Raw genomic sequence first — 22,706 nt, 5'->3', positions numbered from 1 at the left:
TTAGTATGCTGTCTAGGTTTGTAAGGACTGATACTGAAGCTGAAGCTCCAATACTTTGGCCACCTGATGTGAAGAGCTGACTCACTGGAAAAGATCCTGATGCTGGGAAAGATAGAAGGCAGGAGGAGAAAGGGACGACAGAGGACAAGATGGTTGGATGGCATCACTGACTCAATGGATGAGTTTGAGCAAGCCCTTAGATATGTTGAAGGACAAGGAAGCCTATTGTGCTGCAATCCATGGTGTCGCAAAGAGCTGGACACGACTGACAGACTGAACAACAACAGCTAGGTTTCTCATCGCTTTTCTCCCAAGAAACATGTGTCTTTTAATTTCATGACTGCAGTCACTATCCACAGTGATTTTGGAACCCAAGAAAATAAAGTCCTATCACTGTTTCCATTGTTTCCCCATCTATTTGCCATGAAGTGACGGGACCAGATGCCATGATCTTCGTTTTTTTGAATGTTGAGCTTTAAGCCAGCTTTTTCACTGTCTTGTTTCACCTTCATCAAGAGGCTGTTTAATTCCTCTTTGCTTTCTGCCATAAGGGTGGTGTCATCTGCATATCTGAGGTTATTGATATTTCTCCCATCAATCTTGATTCCAGCTTGTGCTTCATCCAGCCCAGCATTTTGCATGATGTACTCTTCATATAAGTTAAATAAGCCAGGTGACAATATACAGCCTTGACAGACTCCTTTCCCAATTTTGAATCAGTCTCTTGTTCCATGTCTGGTTCTAACTTTTGTTTTTGACCTGCACCCTGGTTTCACAAGAGGCAGGTAATGGGTTTGGAATTCCCATCTCTTGAAGAATTCTCCACAATATTTTTGTGATCTACCCTGTCAAAGATTTAGCATAGTCAACAGAGCAGAAGTAGATGTATTTCTGGAATATCTCCACATTTATCTCTTTACACACAAGCTCATATAGGGGTCACATATGGCATAATAATGGCATACTACTGATTTTAAAATGTAATGGGTTTGCTATACATATTACAATTAATAATGAGACCTCAATTCAAACATACAAATAATAAAGCACTAAGAATTTTCCCAAGTGTGTATTTTTTTTCATATGCAATATGTAATTTCAAGGTTCATTACATACCTACCGATATGAAATTTGTTTTATTTACTTCTATTACAGTAATTCCATAATTTTTGATGGGCTAAATAAATAGCTATGTGTTGTCTCCACGACACCCCCCCACACACAAGAATGTCTATATTTATATATTATATAGAATATATAAAATAATATTATTTCCTAGAATCCTTTTCAACCAGAAAAGAGAAAGGAATCTAAACATCAAAAAGCAGACATGAAAAGGATTAAGTGCATGTATTTGGATGAAAAGCTTGCCCAGTCACTGTGTTTTGCTTCCCCTCAGTCTTTTATCAGACCCAGTGTCTAATGTACTGATATTTTACACTGGTTTTGAGATTGAATGTAGCATTTACAAAATCTATACTGGGAACTATTTAAAAATACAAGCATGTTAAATATATTGAAATATCTAAATATTCTAGTTACTTTAGTTATTGATTTCTGGCTAAGATCTAATAAAATACTGATAATTCATTTACTTATTTGAAGTTTAATGAGATTTGGTTTATAGGGGCCATATTTTGGTTAAATTGATAATATCCCTTGATTACTTAAAAGAGTGGGTAGTCTGCCATTGTTGTCTACAAGATTATAGTCAGGTAGATGATTGATAGATGGGTAGATAGATTTATAGACATTATATTTATAAATAATGTAATCATAATATGCCACTTTACCTCCTTGTCATTTCGATGTCTTTTCCCTTGTTAAAGTAATTAAACCAGTAAGTTGTTAACGTTAGGTTGCTCTAACGGCTTTCTACCCTAAGTAGGCAAACTGAAGTGTAAGTCAGCATTGATTCCTGTGAGTCCCTCAAGGTTAGGAATGAAATCAATTACAAACTGCGGAGGATCCTTTCCCAGATTTGGCATCTGCTTCAACTGCAGCCAGTAAAACCACGTCCTTGATCTGCTTGGGTGTCTTCTCAATAAAAGTCTGTCCTCAGTTCCTGTTGATAGAATGTCCCCAAGTTCTTACAGACTGGAACTCTCTGGTTCAAATACACATCTGCTCAAATAAACTCCTGAAAAATTTATTGTGTCTTATCTGTTAATACCCTTTCAAAAATTGCTTAATTGTACTTTGGATTATGTTTTTTTCTAACCTAAGAAGCTATATGGTTTAATAAAAACAGATTAACAAATTTAAAATCCTCAAAATGATATTTTAAATTTCTACAAATGAACAATAATTTCACTTTTAACTTCTTTGATTTTTTTTTCTTTTGTAAGTATTCACACATACATGATTTAGTAAAATGAAATTATACTAGACATCTCTTTTGAAACAGTATTATAGCAAACATAATTCTATGAATATATTTCAATGCAGCCTAGATATATGTCATTGTTTGAAATGGGCCTATGATATTATTTTGTATGAATTTAACACTATATTCTCCCCCTATGAAAGTGTATAAAAGCCAAAGACAAGCTGAGACAAGATGAGTCTATTTTCTTGAATGTTTGTGAAGTGTGTGTGTATATGTGTGTTTCTGCAGTTTTGCAACAAAGCTCTTTCAAACAATATAAAAATTGATGTATTTGTTCTCTCATTCACCCTAAGAAATGCTATCTTCATAAAGAATTAATATGTATGTGAGACATTGCATTTTCCTATTTATATGCATGTTATATCTCCACCTATGACAAACGATAGTATACTTTCTTCAGGTACTTTTCTTAAGCTATTAGAACTTCAGCTCCCTTCTCTCAAGTCGAAGGTGAGGCCAGTTTATTTCAAACTTAATACCACAGGGAAAACAGCTGAGGAGAAGATGCAGTGAGAAAAGCATCAGTGGAGGATTTATTAGTTTTCAATTCTCTATAGCTGAATGACAATTCTGCCATGCCTTTTCCAGCAACTCCTCCTGGGTTAGGAGAAGAGATCGGTGTCATTGGAAGAAGTTGAATATGAATAACTGATGGGAACACAAATGACTCTTTCTAATATGCCATAAAACAGATTTACTTTTTTCTACAGTCAACAGAGGACTGGGTGCATGAATGATCAGAAGAAAGTTCTTGATGAAAAGTTCTTGTTTTATGAAAAATGATAAATGTCTTTTTTTAAGGAAAGTTTTTTGGGCTCCAAAATCACTGCAGATGGTGATGGCAGCCATGAAATTAAAAGATGCCTACTCCTTGGAAGGAAAGTTAGGACCAACCTAGACAGTATATTAAAAAGCAGAGACATTACTTTGTCAACAAAGGTCAGTCTAGTCAAGGCTATGGTTTTTCCAGTGGTCATGTATGGATGTAAGACTTGAACTATAAAGAAAGCTGAGTGCTGAAGAATTGATGCTTTTGAACTGTGGTGTTGAAGAAGACTCTTGAGACTCCCTTGGACTGCAAGGAGACCCAATCAGTTCATCCTAAAGGAGATCAGTCCTGGGTGTTCTTTGGAAGGACTGATGCTGAAGCTGAAACTCCAATACTTTGGCCACCTGATGGGAAGAGCTGACTCATTTGAAAAGACCCTGATGCTGGGAAAGACTGAGGACAGGAGGAAGAAGGGGACGACAGAGGATGAGATGGTTGGATGGCATCACCGACTCAATGGACATGAGTTTGGGTAAGACTCCAGGAGTTGGTGATGGACATGGAGGCCTGGTGTGCTGCGGTTCATGGGGTCACAAAGAGTCCGACATGACTGAGCGACTGAACTGAAGGAAAGTAAAGGTCTATATATGTGAAAATCTATATGTTAAATATTAGTTGTTGCTATAGTATTTCATTTATTTTATTATAATTTAATATTTCTCTGAAAATAAACACATTAATGAATTAACTATAAAATACTAATTTGGCTACTACTGAAGCAATCCACTGTTGAAGCAATCCAGAAAGCAATGTTTTATATATATATATATATGCATATATATATGTATGTATATATGCATGTATATGTGTGCATATGTGTGCATATATATATATATATATATAAACTAAATATATATATATATACATATATATATATATTATATTAGTACTAGAAAGTTTTATTTAGTTTTGACTTCTGAAAGACTTCACACTGACTAGAACTTTTGGGGGTTTATTTGACATCATTTCAAAAATTATAACTGCTCATTTACCTATGAAATTAAGTGTTTTTTGGCAAATTGCTTGAGTTTTGTGAGAAATTTAATGTGGAGCAAAGTGATATTTATTCACTAGATAATGTTGGTAGACATTTTAAGTTATGGATAGCTTATCAAACATTTTATATTAAGAAGTCTTTAAAATACCTTCAATTGTTCGATCATAGTGAATATGGATATTGAATAATGCATGAGCTAAGAGCTGAAGACTTTAAATTTCCAATAAAAATTTAATTTTTCTGTTCCTAAGTTCAAAAGCAATATCTGTAAATTACCAGGCATATTGTTTTGTGTCATTCAAAGCTAAAAGTAATAGTTATATAAAAAATTCCAGAGTATAGAGACAGGTTATCAAGGAAGATCAAACACAGAGGCAGCTTGAGAGAGAGAAGATTGTGTGCTAACTCATTTTCTGTTTGCATATCTGATACACTGCATGCTTGCTCTTTAAGTCAAGTCTATTCTAATCTTCATCGTGACATTCTTTATGATGTTTTCTGGTGAGTATAATTTTTCCTCTTTCAGTGAACATGATGCTGCTGATGTGAAGGGTTAATTTATGTTGGGAAAAATGCATGAGGACTTTAATAAGTTGATATAAATCTAGAGGTCTATCTTCACAATGCCCAGAATTTTCAGCATTTATTTTCTCAGGTATGTCAATGGCAAGACAACATATTATGAGATGAAATATGATGCAAGGAAAAGGAAACCTGTGTGCATGGTTGTAGACCCAGAGTGAACATAGAACCTGGACTTGAGGGTATGTAAGGAAGAGTGAGCTTGGCAGATCTTAATGCTAGAATGCCAAACATTTCCAAGGAAAGCCTGTTTGATAACAGTGTTTGCCTGCTTGACAGTTTGTGCCCAGATAGTCTATGCTAACAATATGGTTTATGATGAACACCTGTTCTTTTTTGGGGAGTGGAAAGCATGGGTAACTGAGGTCAACCACACAAGTGCTGACATGACTGATTCTCCATAAAACTCTGGACATCAACAACCAGTTGAGTTTCTCTAGTTAGTACCATTTCATATGTGCTGTCACATCTGGAGACCTTTCTCTTTGCTAATTTCAGCCTGTATCATTTATTTCTGTAATGAACTGTAAGAATGACTATAAGGATTTCTAAGTCGTGTTAGCCCCAGTTAACCACTGCCCCTGACAGTATGTTTTGGGAGCCGGAACAATTCTCTGGGCTTCCCTCATGGTGCAGTGGTAAAGAATCCGCCTGCCAATGCAGGAAATGCAAGAGACACAGGTTTGATCCCTGTGTCAGGAAGATCCCCTCTTGCCAGAGAATTCCATGAGTTTTAAAAGAACATATGTCAACTGAGAAAATTATCCATGTTATTTTGCAAGTACCTGAACCTATGTATTACAAGCATGAACTCTTGCTTAGACAAATATTATTTTTAATTATATGGGAAATGTTCATGATATAATTTTAAAATGTCAGTTCTTGTTATTAGCAGTAGTTATGTTCTTTAAAGCATCATGAATATTGAATTAGTGAATACTGAACCATTGCTTCTAGACAAAATATAGAATAAGATTCCTATCAGCCTCTAACCACATTTTTGTCAACTGATCAATACATAAACCTGTTCTATGTATGTTGGTTCAAAGACACCATATTTACTATGCATATTTTTGATTCATTACATGGAATTTACTCCAAACCATGCTAGAACATGAATTTTCAAATACATGTATTTTCTTAATATTGCATCTCTCAGCCTTCCTGCTCTTAGGAACACTAGATAGCACTTTAGCATGATGCCTGCAGTGACATTTTAAACAATGAAATCACCAACAAAGAGCACAAAAATTCAAAAAATGTCACATCAAAGACATCATAAGAAAAACATTCATTTACAATTTAAGGGTTGAGGCAAGGAGCCAGAGAGACAGAGAAAGCTCAGCTGGAAGGTGCCCTTCAAGGGACTGAGGATTGTCACCTTCGTGCATTGCCAAGAGTACTGATTTCAGTGTTACACATAAGATCTAAGGAGTAGTGATGCTCAGCTGTGTCTATTCTCTGCAAATCTATGGACTATAGCCCACCAGGCTTCTCTGTCCATGGGATTTCCCAGGCAAGAATACTGGAGTGAGTAGCCATTTCCTTCTCCAGGGGATCTTCCTGACCCACAGATCAAACCCACATCTCCTGCATTGGCAGGCAGATTCTTTACTGCTGAGCCACCTGAGTACAATTTAGGTGTTATATTACGCTAAAACCATGTATTTCTGAGGTTAAAAAATACAAAATTTCTACATTTATTATTATTTGGTAGGGGGAGGTGGGCAATAAGCAAAATAAGTAAATTAGAGAATATTCAATGATGATAAATGTGAAGAAAAATGAAACAGACATATTAAGAAAAATTGCAGTTAGGGTTGTTAGAAAGTAATATCTAGTTGAGAAAGTGATATCTGAGAAAAACCTTGCTTCCATGTGGACCTCAGAAGAAATTGTTATTAAACAGGAGAGAGCAAGCACAAAGGTCCAGATGTAGCTAGGCACAGTATATTTGAAGAAGGGACAGGAGGCTGATGTCATGAAGGTTGAGGTACAAAGTCAGTTGAGATTTAAAGTCACAGAATTTATGGGTCATCAGGCTATCAGAGGTTTTGTATTTCATTGTCAATGAGTTGCCTGTTTCCTATGATGAGGGAAGTGGCCATGAAGTTATTTTCACCAGAGAATTATCATGATCTGTCTATATTTTGAAAAGTTGATTCAGCTGCTCTGCCAAAAATGTACCCCAGAAAAGCATGAGAAGATGTGCAAGAGCAGGTGGGAGAAACTGCAGTGACCATTCAAGAGACCTGATGCTGAAGCTAGATGAATGACAAGGGAGGGTGATCACAGTGACTACAGTCAGGTTGCATTTTCAAAATGGAACCAAAAAATGGGATGGTACATATGTGCGTGCATGAGAAAATAAGTGTATTAAAGGAAATTCAAAGAATTGCTTTTCTTCACAACAGCAATTGGTGGTACTCAGTTTAGAGGCACTGAGGGAATGAGCATTGGTGGAGCAGATCTTGAAGCTGAATTCAGGCTGCCGTGTCTGGCCTCCAACTTCAATGCCTGGAGTCAATTGATGTAAGAATCTGGAGTTTGATGAAAGGGCCTGAGGTGACGTGAGTTTCACAGTACACTTGATGTTTCAAGCGTGGGATCCTATAGCTTGTCAAGGAGTGCCTTAGAACTAAAGAGCCCTACAGGCTGAGATCTGGAACAATACAGGTTGGATGCATAATGAGGAACAAGAGAAATAAAACAAAACAGAGAATCCAGAGGACTGTGGTTCTTAGAAGTAGACAATGATGCACTGGGTCAGGTGTCATTAACAGATCCAGCAAGACAGGAATAAGAAATTACTGGCTGTCTTCAACCTGGTGAGGTGGTTTTAGTGGATGGCACCTTTAGAACCACTGATCTGAATAGGTTTAAGATGATATCAAATTTGTGTGTTTGGAGACAATGAGACAAATGAAGAGAATTCAAGATAATTCAATAATTTGATACTTTTTTTTTTTTCAATAATTGGATGTCACCAAAATAGTATGTTATTTGTATGGTGAAGGTGTAGTCAACAGAGACTTTTTTCCCCCAATCTATTATGGGGGAAGTAGGAAGTAGCAAAATGTCTTTATACACATGGAACTTAGTAATAAAGAAATAAAAACTGATGTTGCTAGAAAGAGAGAACAGGAAGTTGCTGAAGTGATACATTTTGGGAAGCAAGCAGGCTTGATAACCAGTGCATAAATGAGCAGATATTCTTAGAGGGAGCTAGTACTGGTGGCTGGGGTGCTGGAAGGTGAGGAGACTTGGTGGTGGCAACTTGCTGGGAATTCCCTTATTAGTGAGACAGTAAGGGGAGTGTGCAGGAGATGTTGGGGCAGGGGGCAGGGCACAGAGAGGACAATTTAAGTGGACTGGGATCATGAAGGAATTAGAAAAATGGCATACTGAATGTTGTGAAACTTTATTTTCAATAAAAATACTTTTTACACAATCATTGTAGAAACATTTTACATAAAACTTTTAAAAGCCTTCCATTAGAAGTTATCAGATACTTTTTACTTATAGTAAACTTATTCTAGGATGAAAATCTGTTGAATTGTTTAGGTTTCTGACTATTATTAAAAATAATAAGCTAGCTGTCATCATTCTTTATATTCAGCTAGCATCCCATAAAATGTGTCAAAATTATTTTTAAAAGTGATTCAACTATTCAGCCATCAAGTCAAAAGAAATTCCAGTCAAATTTCTTCCATTCTACCTCATTGTGTGAACTTTTGCCAGGAAAAGTCTACTGTGGCTGTGAGATCCAGCCAGCTTATCCTGAATTTTCTGTGAACATATTCAGATCAGTTCAGTTGCTCAGTCATGTCCCACACTTTGCAACTCCATGAACTGCAGCATGCCAGGCCTCCCGGTCCATTACCAACTCCCTGGGTTTACCCAAACCCATTTCCATTGAGTCAGTGATGCCATCCAATCATCTCATCCTTTGTCGTCCCCTTCTCCTCCTTCCCTCAATCTTTCCCAGCATCGGGGTCTTTTCCAATGAGTCAGCTCTTTGCATCAGGTGACCAAAATATTGGAGTTTCAGCTTCAATATCAGTCCTTCCAATGAATATTCAGGACTGAGTCTCCTTTAGGATGGACTGGTTGGATCTCCTTGCAGTCCAAGGGACTCTCAAGAGTCTTCTCCAACACCATAGTTCAAAAGCATCAATTCTTCAGTGCTCAGCTTTCTTTATAGTCCAACTCTCACATCCATACGTGACCACTGGAAAAACCATAGCCTTGACTAGATGGACCTTTGTTGGCAAAGTAATGTCTCTACTTTTTAATATGCTGTCTAGTTTGGTCATAACATTCCTTCCAAGGAGTAAGCATCTTTTAACTTTATGGCTGTCATCACCATCTTCAGTGATTTTGGAGCCCAGAAAAATAAAGTCAGCCAATGTTTCCACTGTTTCCCCATCTATTTGCCATGAAGTGATGGGACCAGATACCATGATCTTAGGTTTCTGAATGTTGAACTTTAAGACAACTGTTTCACTCTCTTCTTTCACTTTCATCAAGAGGCTCTTTAGTTCTTCTTCACTTTCTCCCATAAGGGTGGTATCATCTACATATCTGAGGTTATTGATGTTTCTCCAGCAATCTTGATTTCAGCTTGTGCTTCATCCAGCCCAGCATTTCTCATGATGTATTCTACATATAAGTTAAATAAACAGGGTGGCAATATACAGACTTGACTACTCCTTTTCCTATTTGGACCAAGTCTGTTTTTCTGTCTCCAGTTCTAACTGTTGCTTCAAATTAGGTGAAGGAAAATGAGAAGAAATGATGTTTCCATCTCTTGTGAGAATTTAAAAATTAATAATAAATATGAATACATCCAGCACAAATTATTGGCAATTAATTAGATTTGAAAGTAGGAGATTTCTAAAAGTAATGTTATGTAAACAAAACCATTTAATCAGCTATTTATTTCTTGCAGAAGCTTGTTGGCAAAGACACATACATCTCTCTGAAAGGCATGGAAATAGAATAACTGCTGTGAGGCGCAGAAGTTCCTCTAATATATTTTTCAAATATTCAGAATTTGTTGGAAGGTAGATCAGCAGGCAAACATTGTGATTAATTTCAATGTTAAAGGATGATGGAATCACCTTCTATCCACCTGTAATCATTTTTATCAGGAAATAATTTTGTGCGAAGATTAACAGATAAGCAAATATCCATTTAATATAGCATTTGGATAATATAGCACATATATGTGTTTCCCATATTGATAATACACCAAAAATTGGGCAAAATTTAAAGTTGTCTATTGTAACACAGGCAGAGAAGTCAATATTAAAGTTAGACAAGGTTTTTATATGTTAGAAATGATATTGTAATACAAACTTGAAATGGCTCTTCTCCCTTGACAATGTAAGGGTCTAAGGATTGTATCATACACATAACACAGTTTTTCCACTAAGTTTTACATGCTTAGTCTCTTCAGCTGTGCCCTACTCTTTGCAACCTCATGGACTGTAGACCATCAGGTCCTCTGTCTATGGGATAATCTCAGCAACAATATTGAAGTGGGTTGCCATTTCCTTCTCCAATCTATGTTTTGAGAGCTACTCTTCTATAAGTATATATATATATATATATATATATATATACTTATAAGTATATATACTTACACACATATATATATATCACACTAATATATTTCTATGTTGAATTTGAAGTTGCATCTAATTTTTAAAATTTCAAATGCTGCATTGATAAACATTGCCACAGATATGTTTTTATTATTATACTCAAATAAGTGGAAAAGTTTGTTAAAATAACTTTAAAATATGAATAATTGTATTGCTATGAACAAATTTTCTTTTAAATGCACCTAACAAATTGCTGCTATCAGCATAAAGTGTATGTGAAGGATTTTTCCTATGAAACTTATTCTTACAAACCAGGACAGAAGCTAAATATCATTTTATTTTTAATGTAAATGGCTTTGATTTCTTTGTTAATTCTTTCTATCTTATTTATTTTTCAGTAAGTTTTATGAAAGCATAGCTGTTTTACAAAGTTGTGTTAGTTTCTGTTGTAAGGTAAAATGAACTAGCTGTTCAAATTCCCTCCCTTTTGGGCTTCCTCCCACTCAGATCACCACAGGGTAGAGCACTGAGTAGTCCCCTATGCTATACAGCATGCGCTCATTAGTTGTCTATTTTATACATAGTATCAGTAGTATGTGTGTGATCATCTTAATCTGCCAATTTGGGGAAAATTGGACAGCAACATGTAAAAGAATTATTTTAGAGCACTCCTTAACACCACACACACACACACACATACACACACACAAACTCATAATGGATTTAAGACCTGAATATAAGGCCAGACACTATAAAACTTATAAAGGAAAATATAGGCAGAACACTCTTGGACATAAATCATAGCAAGATCTTTTTTGATCCACCCCCTATAGTAATGAGAATAAAAGCAAAAATAAAAATCATTCCATTCCGAGTGGCTGCCTACAACAAGGCCAAGAAAGCCATGGACTTCTATGATTCAGAAAGGCACAACGAGTTTGACTTCATCTCAGGAACTCGTATGAGGAAGCTGGCCCAGGAAGGCGAGAATCCCCCAGATGGCTTCATGGCCCCCAAAGCGTGGAAAATCCTGACAGATTATTATGCGTCCCTGGAGAAGAACAACTAAATGTCCTTCAGGGCCAGTTTCGTTTTGAATTGCTCTTTGATTTCTTTTTCTATTTTTGTGATCAGATACTTTTCTATTGCTTCTCAATGATTGATTCATTTAATTTATATATATATATTGTATATATACCACACACAGTATGTGTGGTATATATACAGTATATATAGTAAAACTGAAGACCAAACTTTAGCAGGTAAAAGAAATATTGTTATCTTTTCAGAATGAAATTACTTTTCTACTGCATCTGAGCAGTAGCTCCTAGATTTCTTAAAGCTTTGACCATGTGTCTCCTTTACTTGCCAAAAAGTAAAGCATATTTTCCAGCTGGAAAAAAAAAAAAAAAAATGGGACCTAATTAAACTTGAAAACATTTGTATAACAAAGGAAACCATAAAAAAGATGAAAAGACAACCCTGAAAATGGGAGAAAATATTTGCAAATGAACCAACTGACTAAGGATTAACCTCCAAGATGCCTTTGACTTCTAATGTTTGAGGCCAGTGTTACCTGGCTTATGTATGTGTAGAATTGAAATTATTGACAGGTCTTTGACTTTTGTTTGGAGAAAAAGGAATAATGGGAAATCTAATACTCTCACACCAAGTCACTAAAAAATCATTTTCCTATCAGGGTTGTCATATATTTCTTAGAGATGTTTACAAATACATATAATCACCATATCATTCTTATCTTGGGTAGAGTTCATTTTTCCCTGAATTCTAGCAAGATTACAAAGTAGATGTTTTCTATAATGTAATTCCTTTCCCTGGAGCAAAACTTTATATTGAAAACTACTCTTTCTTTTTGTATTACTTCACTTACATTGTATTTTGTTGGGGATTTCCTGTTCACTCACTTTTTTCTGTAGTTTTGCCTAGTGCTGGAATTTACTGCTAATGCCATTAAATGAGCCAATTCTAGAATTCTCCTTGGTTGTTAAGAGAATTTAAATCTTCCTACTTTTTAAATTGAGATTATGTCTGATGTGCACAGTTTGTAGCCAAGATTTTCTTGACTTCCTACCCTTTATTTCATTTATATGTTTTTGAATGCTGGGTTGCCGGTTAACCTTGCTCTTTAGTCTAATAGAGCTTTTTCCTCTTCCAAATACTCCAGCAGTTTATAAGGATCTTTATTATCTGACCCCTGAAAAACTATTCAACCCCATTTCTTTGCATACCCTTCACTATCTAGTTAACAGCTATTCTGGAAGCATTGCCAGTTCCCCCAAAATGCCATGACTTCTCTCCTCTCTAGGAATTTTCACATATCTGTTTATCTGACTAAAACTCTCCTCTCCCAGTTTTTCCTATTAAAGTATAAATTCACACAACTCTCACAACTCTTTGTCACTTCTCCAACAAAGCTTTGTTACATGTCTTTCTGATGCCAAACTCTTTTCCTGAGACTTGATTTTCTCAATTTCTCAAATTCTCTTGCAGCATCCCCAACTTACATTTAACTGCATGTTTCTAAAAGTGACTTTTATGTCTATCTTCTACCAAGTTTCAGATTCTTTAAAACAGTTATCATGTTATTCATCTTTGTCTCTCAACTAATAACCTAATATCCCTGACACATAGCAGGTATTCAGTAACTTTGCTGGGAAATATATGTAAGCATATGCCTTATTATAAGCTAAAGAATTTATTCTTGGGCAGGTAATTAGGATATTTGTTGCAAAAACAAAACTGTCACATAGAATAGGATTAGGATTGCTAATGAAAGCCCTAGTGGATGTAATGAGTCACGTTTAGAAGCGCTACAGATATGTACAACTTAAGAAATATCTGCATACTGGGGGACTGGAGGACCTACACTGGTCCAATAGGTACTATTGTGTCATTGTGTGGTTCGTGTGTATGCAATGTAATCTCCAAAACACTCATCACTGCTGTCTCTAAAAGCTTGATATCTTCCCAGATAACATTTACTTGAATGCAAGTTACTTGTACCTCCTTCTCTATGTCTACTCTAAATAGGATCATGGCCAGGTACATAATTGGAAGAAATTATATTCCAAGCCTGAGATGTTGCTGCAAGAAGAGATAGAGGAGCAACACTCTAGCTTAAAAGTTAATGGAGATTAAAAGATCTTGTGTGTGCTCAGTCATTCAATCATGTCCAACTCTTTGTGACCCTAAGGACTGTAGCCCACAAGGCACCTCTGCCTATGAGGTTCTCCAGGCAAGAATACTGGAGTGGGTAGCCATTTCCTTCTCCAGGGAATCTTCCTGACCCAGGGATCGAACCCACGTCTCCTGCATCTCCTGCATTGACAGGCAGATTCTTTACCACTGAGCCACCTGGGAAGGTCAAAAGATGCCATGTGACAAAATAAAATAAAGCATCCTGTTAAAAATTAAATGAGTAGCTCCCTTTTTGCTAAAATCAATAACTGAAGCACCCAGTGTCTAAGAAGTATTCTCTCTCATTTTTCTAGAGACAGTCTGCGTCCAACTGTGCACTTTTGAGTACAGCTTCCATCAACTTTTACACACAGGTAATCATGCTCCATTAAATGGTTGTCTTGTGGAAAAGGAAGGGGGTGGTTTTTTTTAGGCTAATGGAGAAGCACACCTCTCTACTGAACACAGGCATCAAAACCCTCTGGAGGGCAAAGGTTCCCACCTAGTTAAATATGAGCCCTGAAGGTAGATGCTTAATTTCTGGTTCTACTGCCTTCTTTGTATACAATCCTAATGAATTTCTTCAACATTCTTTACCTATTGGTAGATTGAGTATAAAAACCTTTCCTACCTAATTGTATTCAGAGAGGATTGATTAAGATAGTGCATTTAACACAATGCCTGACACGTGGTAATTCAGTAATTACGCACTGCTCATATTATTATTACAGGGAACTACTGAATACAAATTTTCTACCTTTTCCCACTGTGCACTTCTACAATAATTGCCTCAGAAATACATACAAAGCCATTGTCTATAGAATTATCCCAGTAACGTGATGGATCATGAAACAATATTGAAACATGCAGTGGAGTCTACATCATTTTGTATTTTATCATTGATATCTCAGGGTGGATGCAGTAAAATAATAAATAAGTTTTCACCCACAGTTTGAACTCTTTTTATAGCCTATGGCTTATCATGATAATATTAAATCATCCCATGCCTTGATTTACTAAGTATTTTACTTTTGGGATAATTGGCATGAAAAGAACTGGGGTTTGACTCAGAGTAATTCTTTATCTACTATGTACAGACCTTTTTTAATTAATGATGCTTTGGCTAGAAATGGACTGTGCCTGCATGGATTCATCCAGTTGTGTGGCTACACAGTTATAATGACTAGATCGACTGTCATTTATTCCAATGTTAAGATTTTGTAGGTGGCATTCAAGGACACACTCATAAGTCAATTAGAATGAAAGAAGGTCTCATAATAAAAAATCTCCCAACCAAGATTTATCCATTTGTAATTGTCACAGAATATAATTGCGATTCATCACCTACATGGAATGTTGAATGGGCAGGGACAACTTTGACTGTAATATGGGCAAACTAGCAACAGCATTAGAGTTTATTCCTGTGCTGGCTTTTCTGTGCTATTTTCCCCTTCTTTCATTTCTTCAGGCCCCCATTACCCCTGAGAAGTATCAGGTCTTGCCCTGTTTTTCTTCCTGGCAGGGTTGGAGGCATCATGTGAACAGGGCTGGACAGCCTCCTCACAGCGTCTTAATGACAGTGGCCCTTCAGTTACAGAGCAACAGATGCCACAATCAGACTTTTTTCTCATTTGAAGCTCTAAGGGTTTGGCCTTTGAACATGTATTTACCAGACCCTTGCTTGGAAATGCTGCCTCTTAGATCTTGTTTAACCTCTTTAGTGCCACCAATCTCTGCCTTAGTTAGGGCAAATCTTCTCTGCTCCAGTCTGAACATTTTCCCCATCACAGTTTGCATCTACACTCAGCATCTCTGGTTTTCATACACTAACACCTGTATCCACTCAATAAACTGAAGAGGATACATTGCACAACAAATTAACATTTTTGTGTTCTATACTTTGCACAGTGAAATTAAAATTGTTTCATACTAAATATGAAATAATGTCCCTTATACTAATCAATAAAAATAGTAAAAGTCACAGTACTGTTTGTATATTTTTTAATTTACTTTATGTCATTGTGTTTTGACATCTTAACATCAGATAGGGTGCAGAAAGACTGTCCCTGTCAGAATGAGGGAGTTCTTAGAGACAGAAATGCACTCAGAAGAATCAGCCCTTTGATATACAAACCAACCAGTCTGAAGCCCATACTTGGCCCATACTCTCACTTCCACAAGCAACATTCCTCAGCCTCAAACTTTCTAGAGCTGGATATGAAGCAAACAGAGATCATCCCCAAGACTTAGAGCCCTCTGAAGCTATTTAATCTAGCAAATCATAAGAGGTTTATCTACTTTCCTTTCCCAAGGAAACCACAGAAAAAGAAATTGGCCTTGGCTCTCCTCTCTCCATCTTTCCCCTCTGGCTCATGATTATTGCTTGTTCTTCTCCATGTGGCCCTGCATGCACACTGTTACTCGTTTCTAGGATCTGTGAATGTAATTAAGATTTGTTTTCCAGACCCTTCCCTGCATCTCTTCTTGTGGCTATGCCTGCCTGGCTATTCCAGTACTAGGGAAAACATTAGTCATCAGAGAAAAATTGGATACACAGTTCATTTGCACTTCACAACCTAAAATAAGTGAAAAAATAAACTTCTGACTTCTCACTAACTTCATTCTTTAAAAGAAAATATGAAGGTAGTATCTTACTTACTAAGATGTCAAAAAACTATAATCTCCACTTCAGAACGTTTCTATGCATTTGGCCTGTATTTATTACTATATGTGTGAAGAAGGTGTCATCCCTTGAAAATTGCTCCTCTTTTTCCAAAACTGTGACTAGCCTGAAGAAAATTAACATTTAAAAGTCAAACAGAAAGCATTTTACTTTGGGTGTAAAACTGTTACTATGACTCTTCTTAGAATTTTTAAATCTTGGAAAATATTTTTTTTTCTCACCAAAGAGGAGAGTTCTCTAAATATAATGTTTTAAGAAATGTTGTTTGAGTCAAAGAAAAATATTGAGAGAAAACTGCATAAAGTCTTAAATGAACACAATTTACTTAGAAATCACATTTATTTTTATGATATTTATTTGCTGAAATCCATGCAAATCATGATGATTTCTTATAATTTTTAATAGTAACTTGTAAGTAAAACATATGGTTTGTATTTGACTGCATGCAAAGTAGCTTCAGTCATGTCTGATTCTATATAGACTGCAGCCTGCCAGGCTTCTCTGTCCATGGAATTTTCCATGCAAGAATACTAGTGGGTTGCTACGCCATCCTCCAGGGGATCTTCCTGATCCAGGGATTGAAACCTGGTGTCTTACATCTACCTCCATTTTTAGGTTGGTTCTTCACTGCTAGCACCACCTGGGAAAGCCCCATATTTGACTCCTTAAATACATATTTATAATTAGTTCCTTGTGATTTATTGTAACCTACCATCATTGTGAGTCTGTTTACATTTTTGAAGGAAACAATGAAAACTAAGCCTATTTAACACTATTTGTCCTAGTATTGCCCCAGTAAGAAAAAATTGAAAATATAAATAATTATGCGGATTTGTCTCACGTTGCCTTATTAATTCCAAATATTCACATATCTCACCTTTTCCAGAATCTATTTAGTCTGAAAGTCTGCCCTTAAAGTCCAACATCGGTTTTTGCTGTTTTTCTAATACTTCACACAAAGGGCTACTCTCAGAGTAGGCAATAACTGGATAGTACTCAGCATTGAATGTAAGCAATTCACAAACTAATGAATTAATTGCTAATTTTTGCATAGTCTAATCACACTTCAAAGCTGCTATTTTAGAAATTTCTTAAAATACATGTCAAAGGATTGTCTTTCATTGTTTGTTATTTATTATATATCCTCATCCCCGGATGAGGAAATGGCAACCCACTCCAGTGCCTGAAGAATTCTTGCCTGGAGAATCCCATGGACAGAAGAGCTAGGTGGGCTGCAGTCCATAAGGTCTCAAAAAGTTGGACACAACTGAAGTGACTTAGCTTGCATGCATGCATAGATCTTTATATTGAAAAATGTGAACTAAAAATTAACTTTAACATTTGCAATAGACCAAGAAGAGACTCAAACTGTAAGACTGCATCACAGATATTAAAAAAAGTAACTTATAATATGCCACGCCTAATAACTGTATTCAGAATAACTGAGCTTCCTGTCAAATGTACTGATTCATTTTCAGATGCACTCACTTAAAAGATTCCAGACACTTTTTATGTAAAAGCCAACTTGACAGTGTATGTTCTTCAAACTCTGTTAGATTATGTTACAAGAAATGATCAAATTGTTTGTATTTCCTATTACAAGTAATATTTAATCTTGAAATTTTGTGAATCTAAATTTAGATTCATAGAGTATATTTTTTATTATCAAAAAACTTGATCATTTACAGACTCTAATTGATGGTCTTATGACAACTGAAAGTGCACAGCTACCATAATGTTTATTGCATTGTAAAGTTTTTCTAAAAACAGTTCTGAAATTATTTTACAAGATTCATGTCAGCATGAATACTTATTGCTGAAGAATGTTTACCTGTGTGAGATCTTGGACAAATAATAATAAACATTGACTTTATTGCTTGTGTTTCTAAAATTTTCAGATATTATAATTGTACAATCACAGCTGGATGCTTGCACTTAGAAGATGTCTATTTTTTTTTTTTTTCAGGAAAGTAATCATTACATTATCGGATCCCTAAAGATCAGGGCATATAACTACTTAATAAAAATAACCATGGACTTTAGCTTCCAACAGTATTTACAAAGAGTTCTACATTTTTCTTCTAAAAATACTGTCAGATAAAATACATGAAAAGTATATCTGAATGCATAACTAAAATTTCGGGGATATTAGACATATATGAAAGTGGGAAGGTGATGAATAGTAATATGAAACCAGAGACTGACTCACCCAAAGATCAAAGCCCAAGAATAATAGAGGTTTAGTTTTATTTCTCAAAGACAGAGAAAATATCACCAAATTTGAGATAGCCACATAAGTTTGGGTCATATGAAGAGGCTACATCCTGAAAACAAAGGAAGTAGTGTAATTAATCAATAAAACAAACAAAAACACTCTACCTTGTTTCTGTTAGAACACAGTTGAAATCTCCTGATAGTATTTCTGGTACTGATATCTAGTCTTAGAATTTTTAACTATTCAGTTCAGTTCAGTTCAGTCACTCAGTTGTGTCCAACTCTTTGCAACCCCATGAATTGCAGCATGCCAGGCCTCCCTGTCCATCACCAACTCCCGGAGTTTACCCAAACCCACGTCCTTTGAATTGGTGATGCCATCCAGCCATCTCATTCTCTGTCGCCCCTTTCTCCTCCTGCCCCCAATCCCTCCCAGCATCAGGATCTTTTCCTATGAGTCAACTCTTTGCATGAGGTGGCCAAAGTACTGGAGTTTCAGCCTCAGCACCAGTCCTTCCAATGAACACCCGGGACTGATCTCCTTTAGGATGGACTGGTTGGATCTCCTTGCTGTCCAAGGGACTACTACTATTAGCTTATTCTAATAAAAATCTTTGACTTAAGTTTATAAACACTGGAGATCAAAAAACTTTAATAAATAACTATCAAAACATACCCAGTAGAAAGGGTTAATACAAGGGTGTATATAGTTTAAAAGAGATTTGCTGAGTTGGAGTATCTATCAAGCCATTAGCAGAAGGAAAATAAAAATATAAAGAGATTATAAATTTGAGAAACAGAGGTTAAGGAATATGGAAGCCAGATAGCAGTATACTATATAGTCCTGCAATAAGAAGGAAGACTTTCCAGAGTAAACCTTTGAAAACATATTAAGAACTTTCAGAGTTAGTGACAAACTAAATTTACAGAAACAGGAAGCACAATATATACCAGCAGAAAAAAATAACAAATCAATGTAAAAATGAAAAAAATTGTGACACAAAATAAGAGTGAGGAAAATATATAATTTTTAAAGTGGTTAGAGAAAAAAATTAAAATAAATAAATATGAATATGTGTGTATGTGTGTATTAGAAGTCAGAGAGAGTGGAAAGGCATCTTCATCATGTTGATGGAAAATAACTCTCATTTAGTAAATGTATAGCAAAAAATGTTCTAAAAATTAGAGCAAAATAGAGATATTTCAGACAAAAAAAATAGCAAAAGAATTTACTTTCAAATTAATCTTTTTAAAGAACTTCCAAAATTATATTTTGAGAAATAAAAGTTCCAGGAAAAATTTTAAAATAAAGGAAAGATGAAAAAATAACAAATATGTGGGCAAATATAAACAGGGAAACATTTCTAGAACAATACATTTATTCCTCAATTTGGAAACTAGAGCAAATATCAGATTGTATATGGAACAACAACATGTTAAAAAGCACTGTATACTTATTATTAGTATACCTAGTTTCATGGACATCCCAGGTGGCTCAGTGGTAAAGAATCTGCCTGCCAAGCAGAAGATGTGGGTTCAGTTCCTGCATAAGGAGGAATCCCTGAAGAAGGAAATAACAGCCCAATCCAGCACTCTCACATGGGAATTCCATGGACAGAGGACCATGGGGAGCTACAGTCCTTGGGGTCACAAGAGTTGGACACGATTTAGTGTCTAAACAACAGCAGTTTCATATTAAAAAATAACCAAACTTTTTATTTTGTATTTGAATATAACTGAGCACATCATGAGAAACGCTGGGCTGGAGGAAGCACAGGCTGGAATCAAGATTGCTGAGAAATATCAATAACCTCAGATATGCAGATGACACCACCCTTATGGCAGAAAGTGAAGAGGAACTAAAGAGCCTCTTGATAAAGGTGAAAGAGGAGAGTGAAAAGTTGGCTTAAAGTTCAACATTCACAAAACTAAGATCATGGCATCTGGTCCCTTCACTTCATGTCAAATAGATGGGGAAACAGTGGAAACAGTGTCTGACTTTTTTTTCTGGGCTCCAAAATCACTGCAGATGGTGATTGCAGCCATGGAATTAAAAGACGCTTACTCCCTGGAAGGAAAGTTATGACCAACCTAGACAGCATATTAAAAAGCAGAGACATTACTTTGTCAACAAAGGTCCGTCTAGTCAAGGCTATGGTTTTTCCAGTGGTCATGTATGGATGTGAAAGTTGGACTATAAAGAAAGCTGAGTGCTGAAGAATTGATGCTTTTCAACTGTGGTGTTGGAGAAAACTCTTGAGATTACCTTGGACTGCAAGGAGATCCAATGAGTCCATCCTAAAGGAGATTAGTCCTAAATATTCATTGGAAGAACTGATGTTGAAGCTGAAACTCCAATCCCTTGGCCACCTGATGTGAAGAGCTGACTCAGTTGAAAAGATCCCCATGCTGGGAAAGATTGAAGGCAGGAGGAGAAGGGGACCACAGAGGATGAGATGGTTGGATGGCATCACTGACTCAATGGACATGAGTTTGGGTAAACTCCAGGAGTTGGACAAGGAGGCCTGGAGTGCTGCGGTTCACGGGGTCGCAAATAATCGAACACGACTGAGCAACTGATCTTCCTGACTAAACCCTCATCTCTTTTATCTCCTGCATTGGCAGGCAGATCCTTTACCACTGTGTCACCTGTGAAGCCCTACCTGAAATGATAAACCTTCTAGAAGAAAACATAGGCAGAGTATTCTTTGACAATTGACCTAACAATAGTTTTCAGATATGTCTGCTTAGGTAAGGGAAACAAAAGCAGACGGGACTGCAACTAACTTAAAAGCTTTATCACAATGAAGGAAACTATCAACAAAGTGCAAGGGCCACCTACTGAGTGGGAGAATATGCCGTTAAGTTTGTGTATATGGAATCTTGCCATTTACAACCGTATAGATAGATGCTACCAAGATATTACTCTAAGTGAAATTAATCAGGAAGAGAAATATAAATATATGATTTCAAATATAAATGGAATCTAAATAACAAAATTCACAAAGAAAACAGAAGAGACTCATAGATCCAAAGAACAAATCAGAGAGGAAATGGATTGAAGAATAAGTGAAATAAGTGAAGATTAGAGTTACAAAGTTCCAGTTGCAAAATAAATGAGATATGGGGATGAAAAGTGCAGCATGGGGAATATAGTCAATTACGTTGTAATAGCTTTGTATGGTGACAGACAGTATCTAGTGAAGAAGGAATTCATAGGGCCTGGACTCCATCTGAGGCCTGTCCATGCTGATCGTGCTCGGCCACCTCTCCAGTGGACTCTGAACTCTCTGCTTAGTGCCTGTGGGAACAACAATGGAAGGATAAGACCCCCTCCGGACAGGGGAACCTTGAAGATCATATCCAGGTTACTCATCGCCTAAGAGAAAACAGACACTAATCACCCCTGCCTCTGGACAGTATCTATCGGAATGTAACCACAGGCTTATCGGTTATTAACTGGTTGGAATGTAACTGCGGGCTTATTGATTATTAACTGTTTGAACACATAACACGTGAATGATGGGGTTATTGTAGTTGTATTTACCCTTCCTTTGTTTATGTAAGTTTCAAGGAATTTGGGGTGGTGGGTTTGGACACGTACACATGGGGTATAAAAGATTTTCACAAATGCTGGTCGGGGTCCTTGGCTAAGAGGAGACTGCCTTGGGCCCGCCAGTGTAATAAACTGCACTCCACTATCTGCATTGTCCTTCTGAGTGAGTTTGTTTCCTGGACAACGTGGCTATAACACTAGAACTACCTTGGTGATCATTTTGCAATGTGTAGAATCGTGAATCATTATGCTGTACACATAGCTCATGTACACATTGAACTAACGCAGTGATATAGGTCAACGACGCTTCAATTAAAAATGTATGTAGACACTGAGAAGAAATGCAACAAAATGCTAACAGTGATTACTTAAAAGGTTGAGGATAATGAGTAATTGTTCATTTTTAGTTTATGTTTTTTGTGTATTTCTAGTTGCAATGTATGTACATTGTAAAATTAGGAAAAAAAACAATGAAAAATGAAAAAGTTTGGTTATCAGAATTTGAAATAAGTTTGCATTGTATATTTTATGAGACTAATATGAATGTTTATATTTAAGTGCATATGATATATCCAAATTAAAGTTTAAACTTGGACATTTGTTTTTGTATTAGTTTATAATTTTCTAAGCAAAAGCCAAGATTGAAAGA

The sequence above is a fragment of the Odocoileus virginianus genome, unplaced genomic scaffold (assembly GCF_023699985.2).
Source record: "Odocoileus virginianus isolate 20LAN1187 ecotype Illinois unplaced genomic scaffold, Ovbor_1.2 Unplaced_Scaffold_11, whole genome shotgun sequence".
Lineage (NCBI taxonomy): Eukaryota > Metazoa > Chordata > Mammalia > Artiodactyla > Cervidae > Odocoileus > Odocoileus virginianus.
This window is presented reverse-complemented; position numbering follows the sequence as displayed.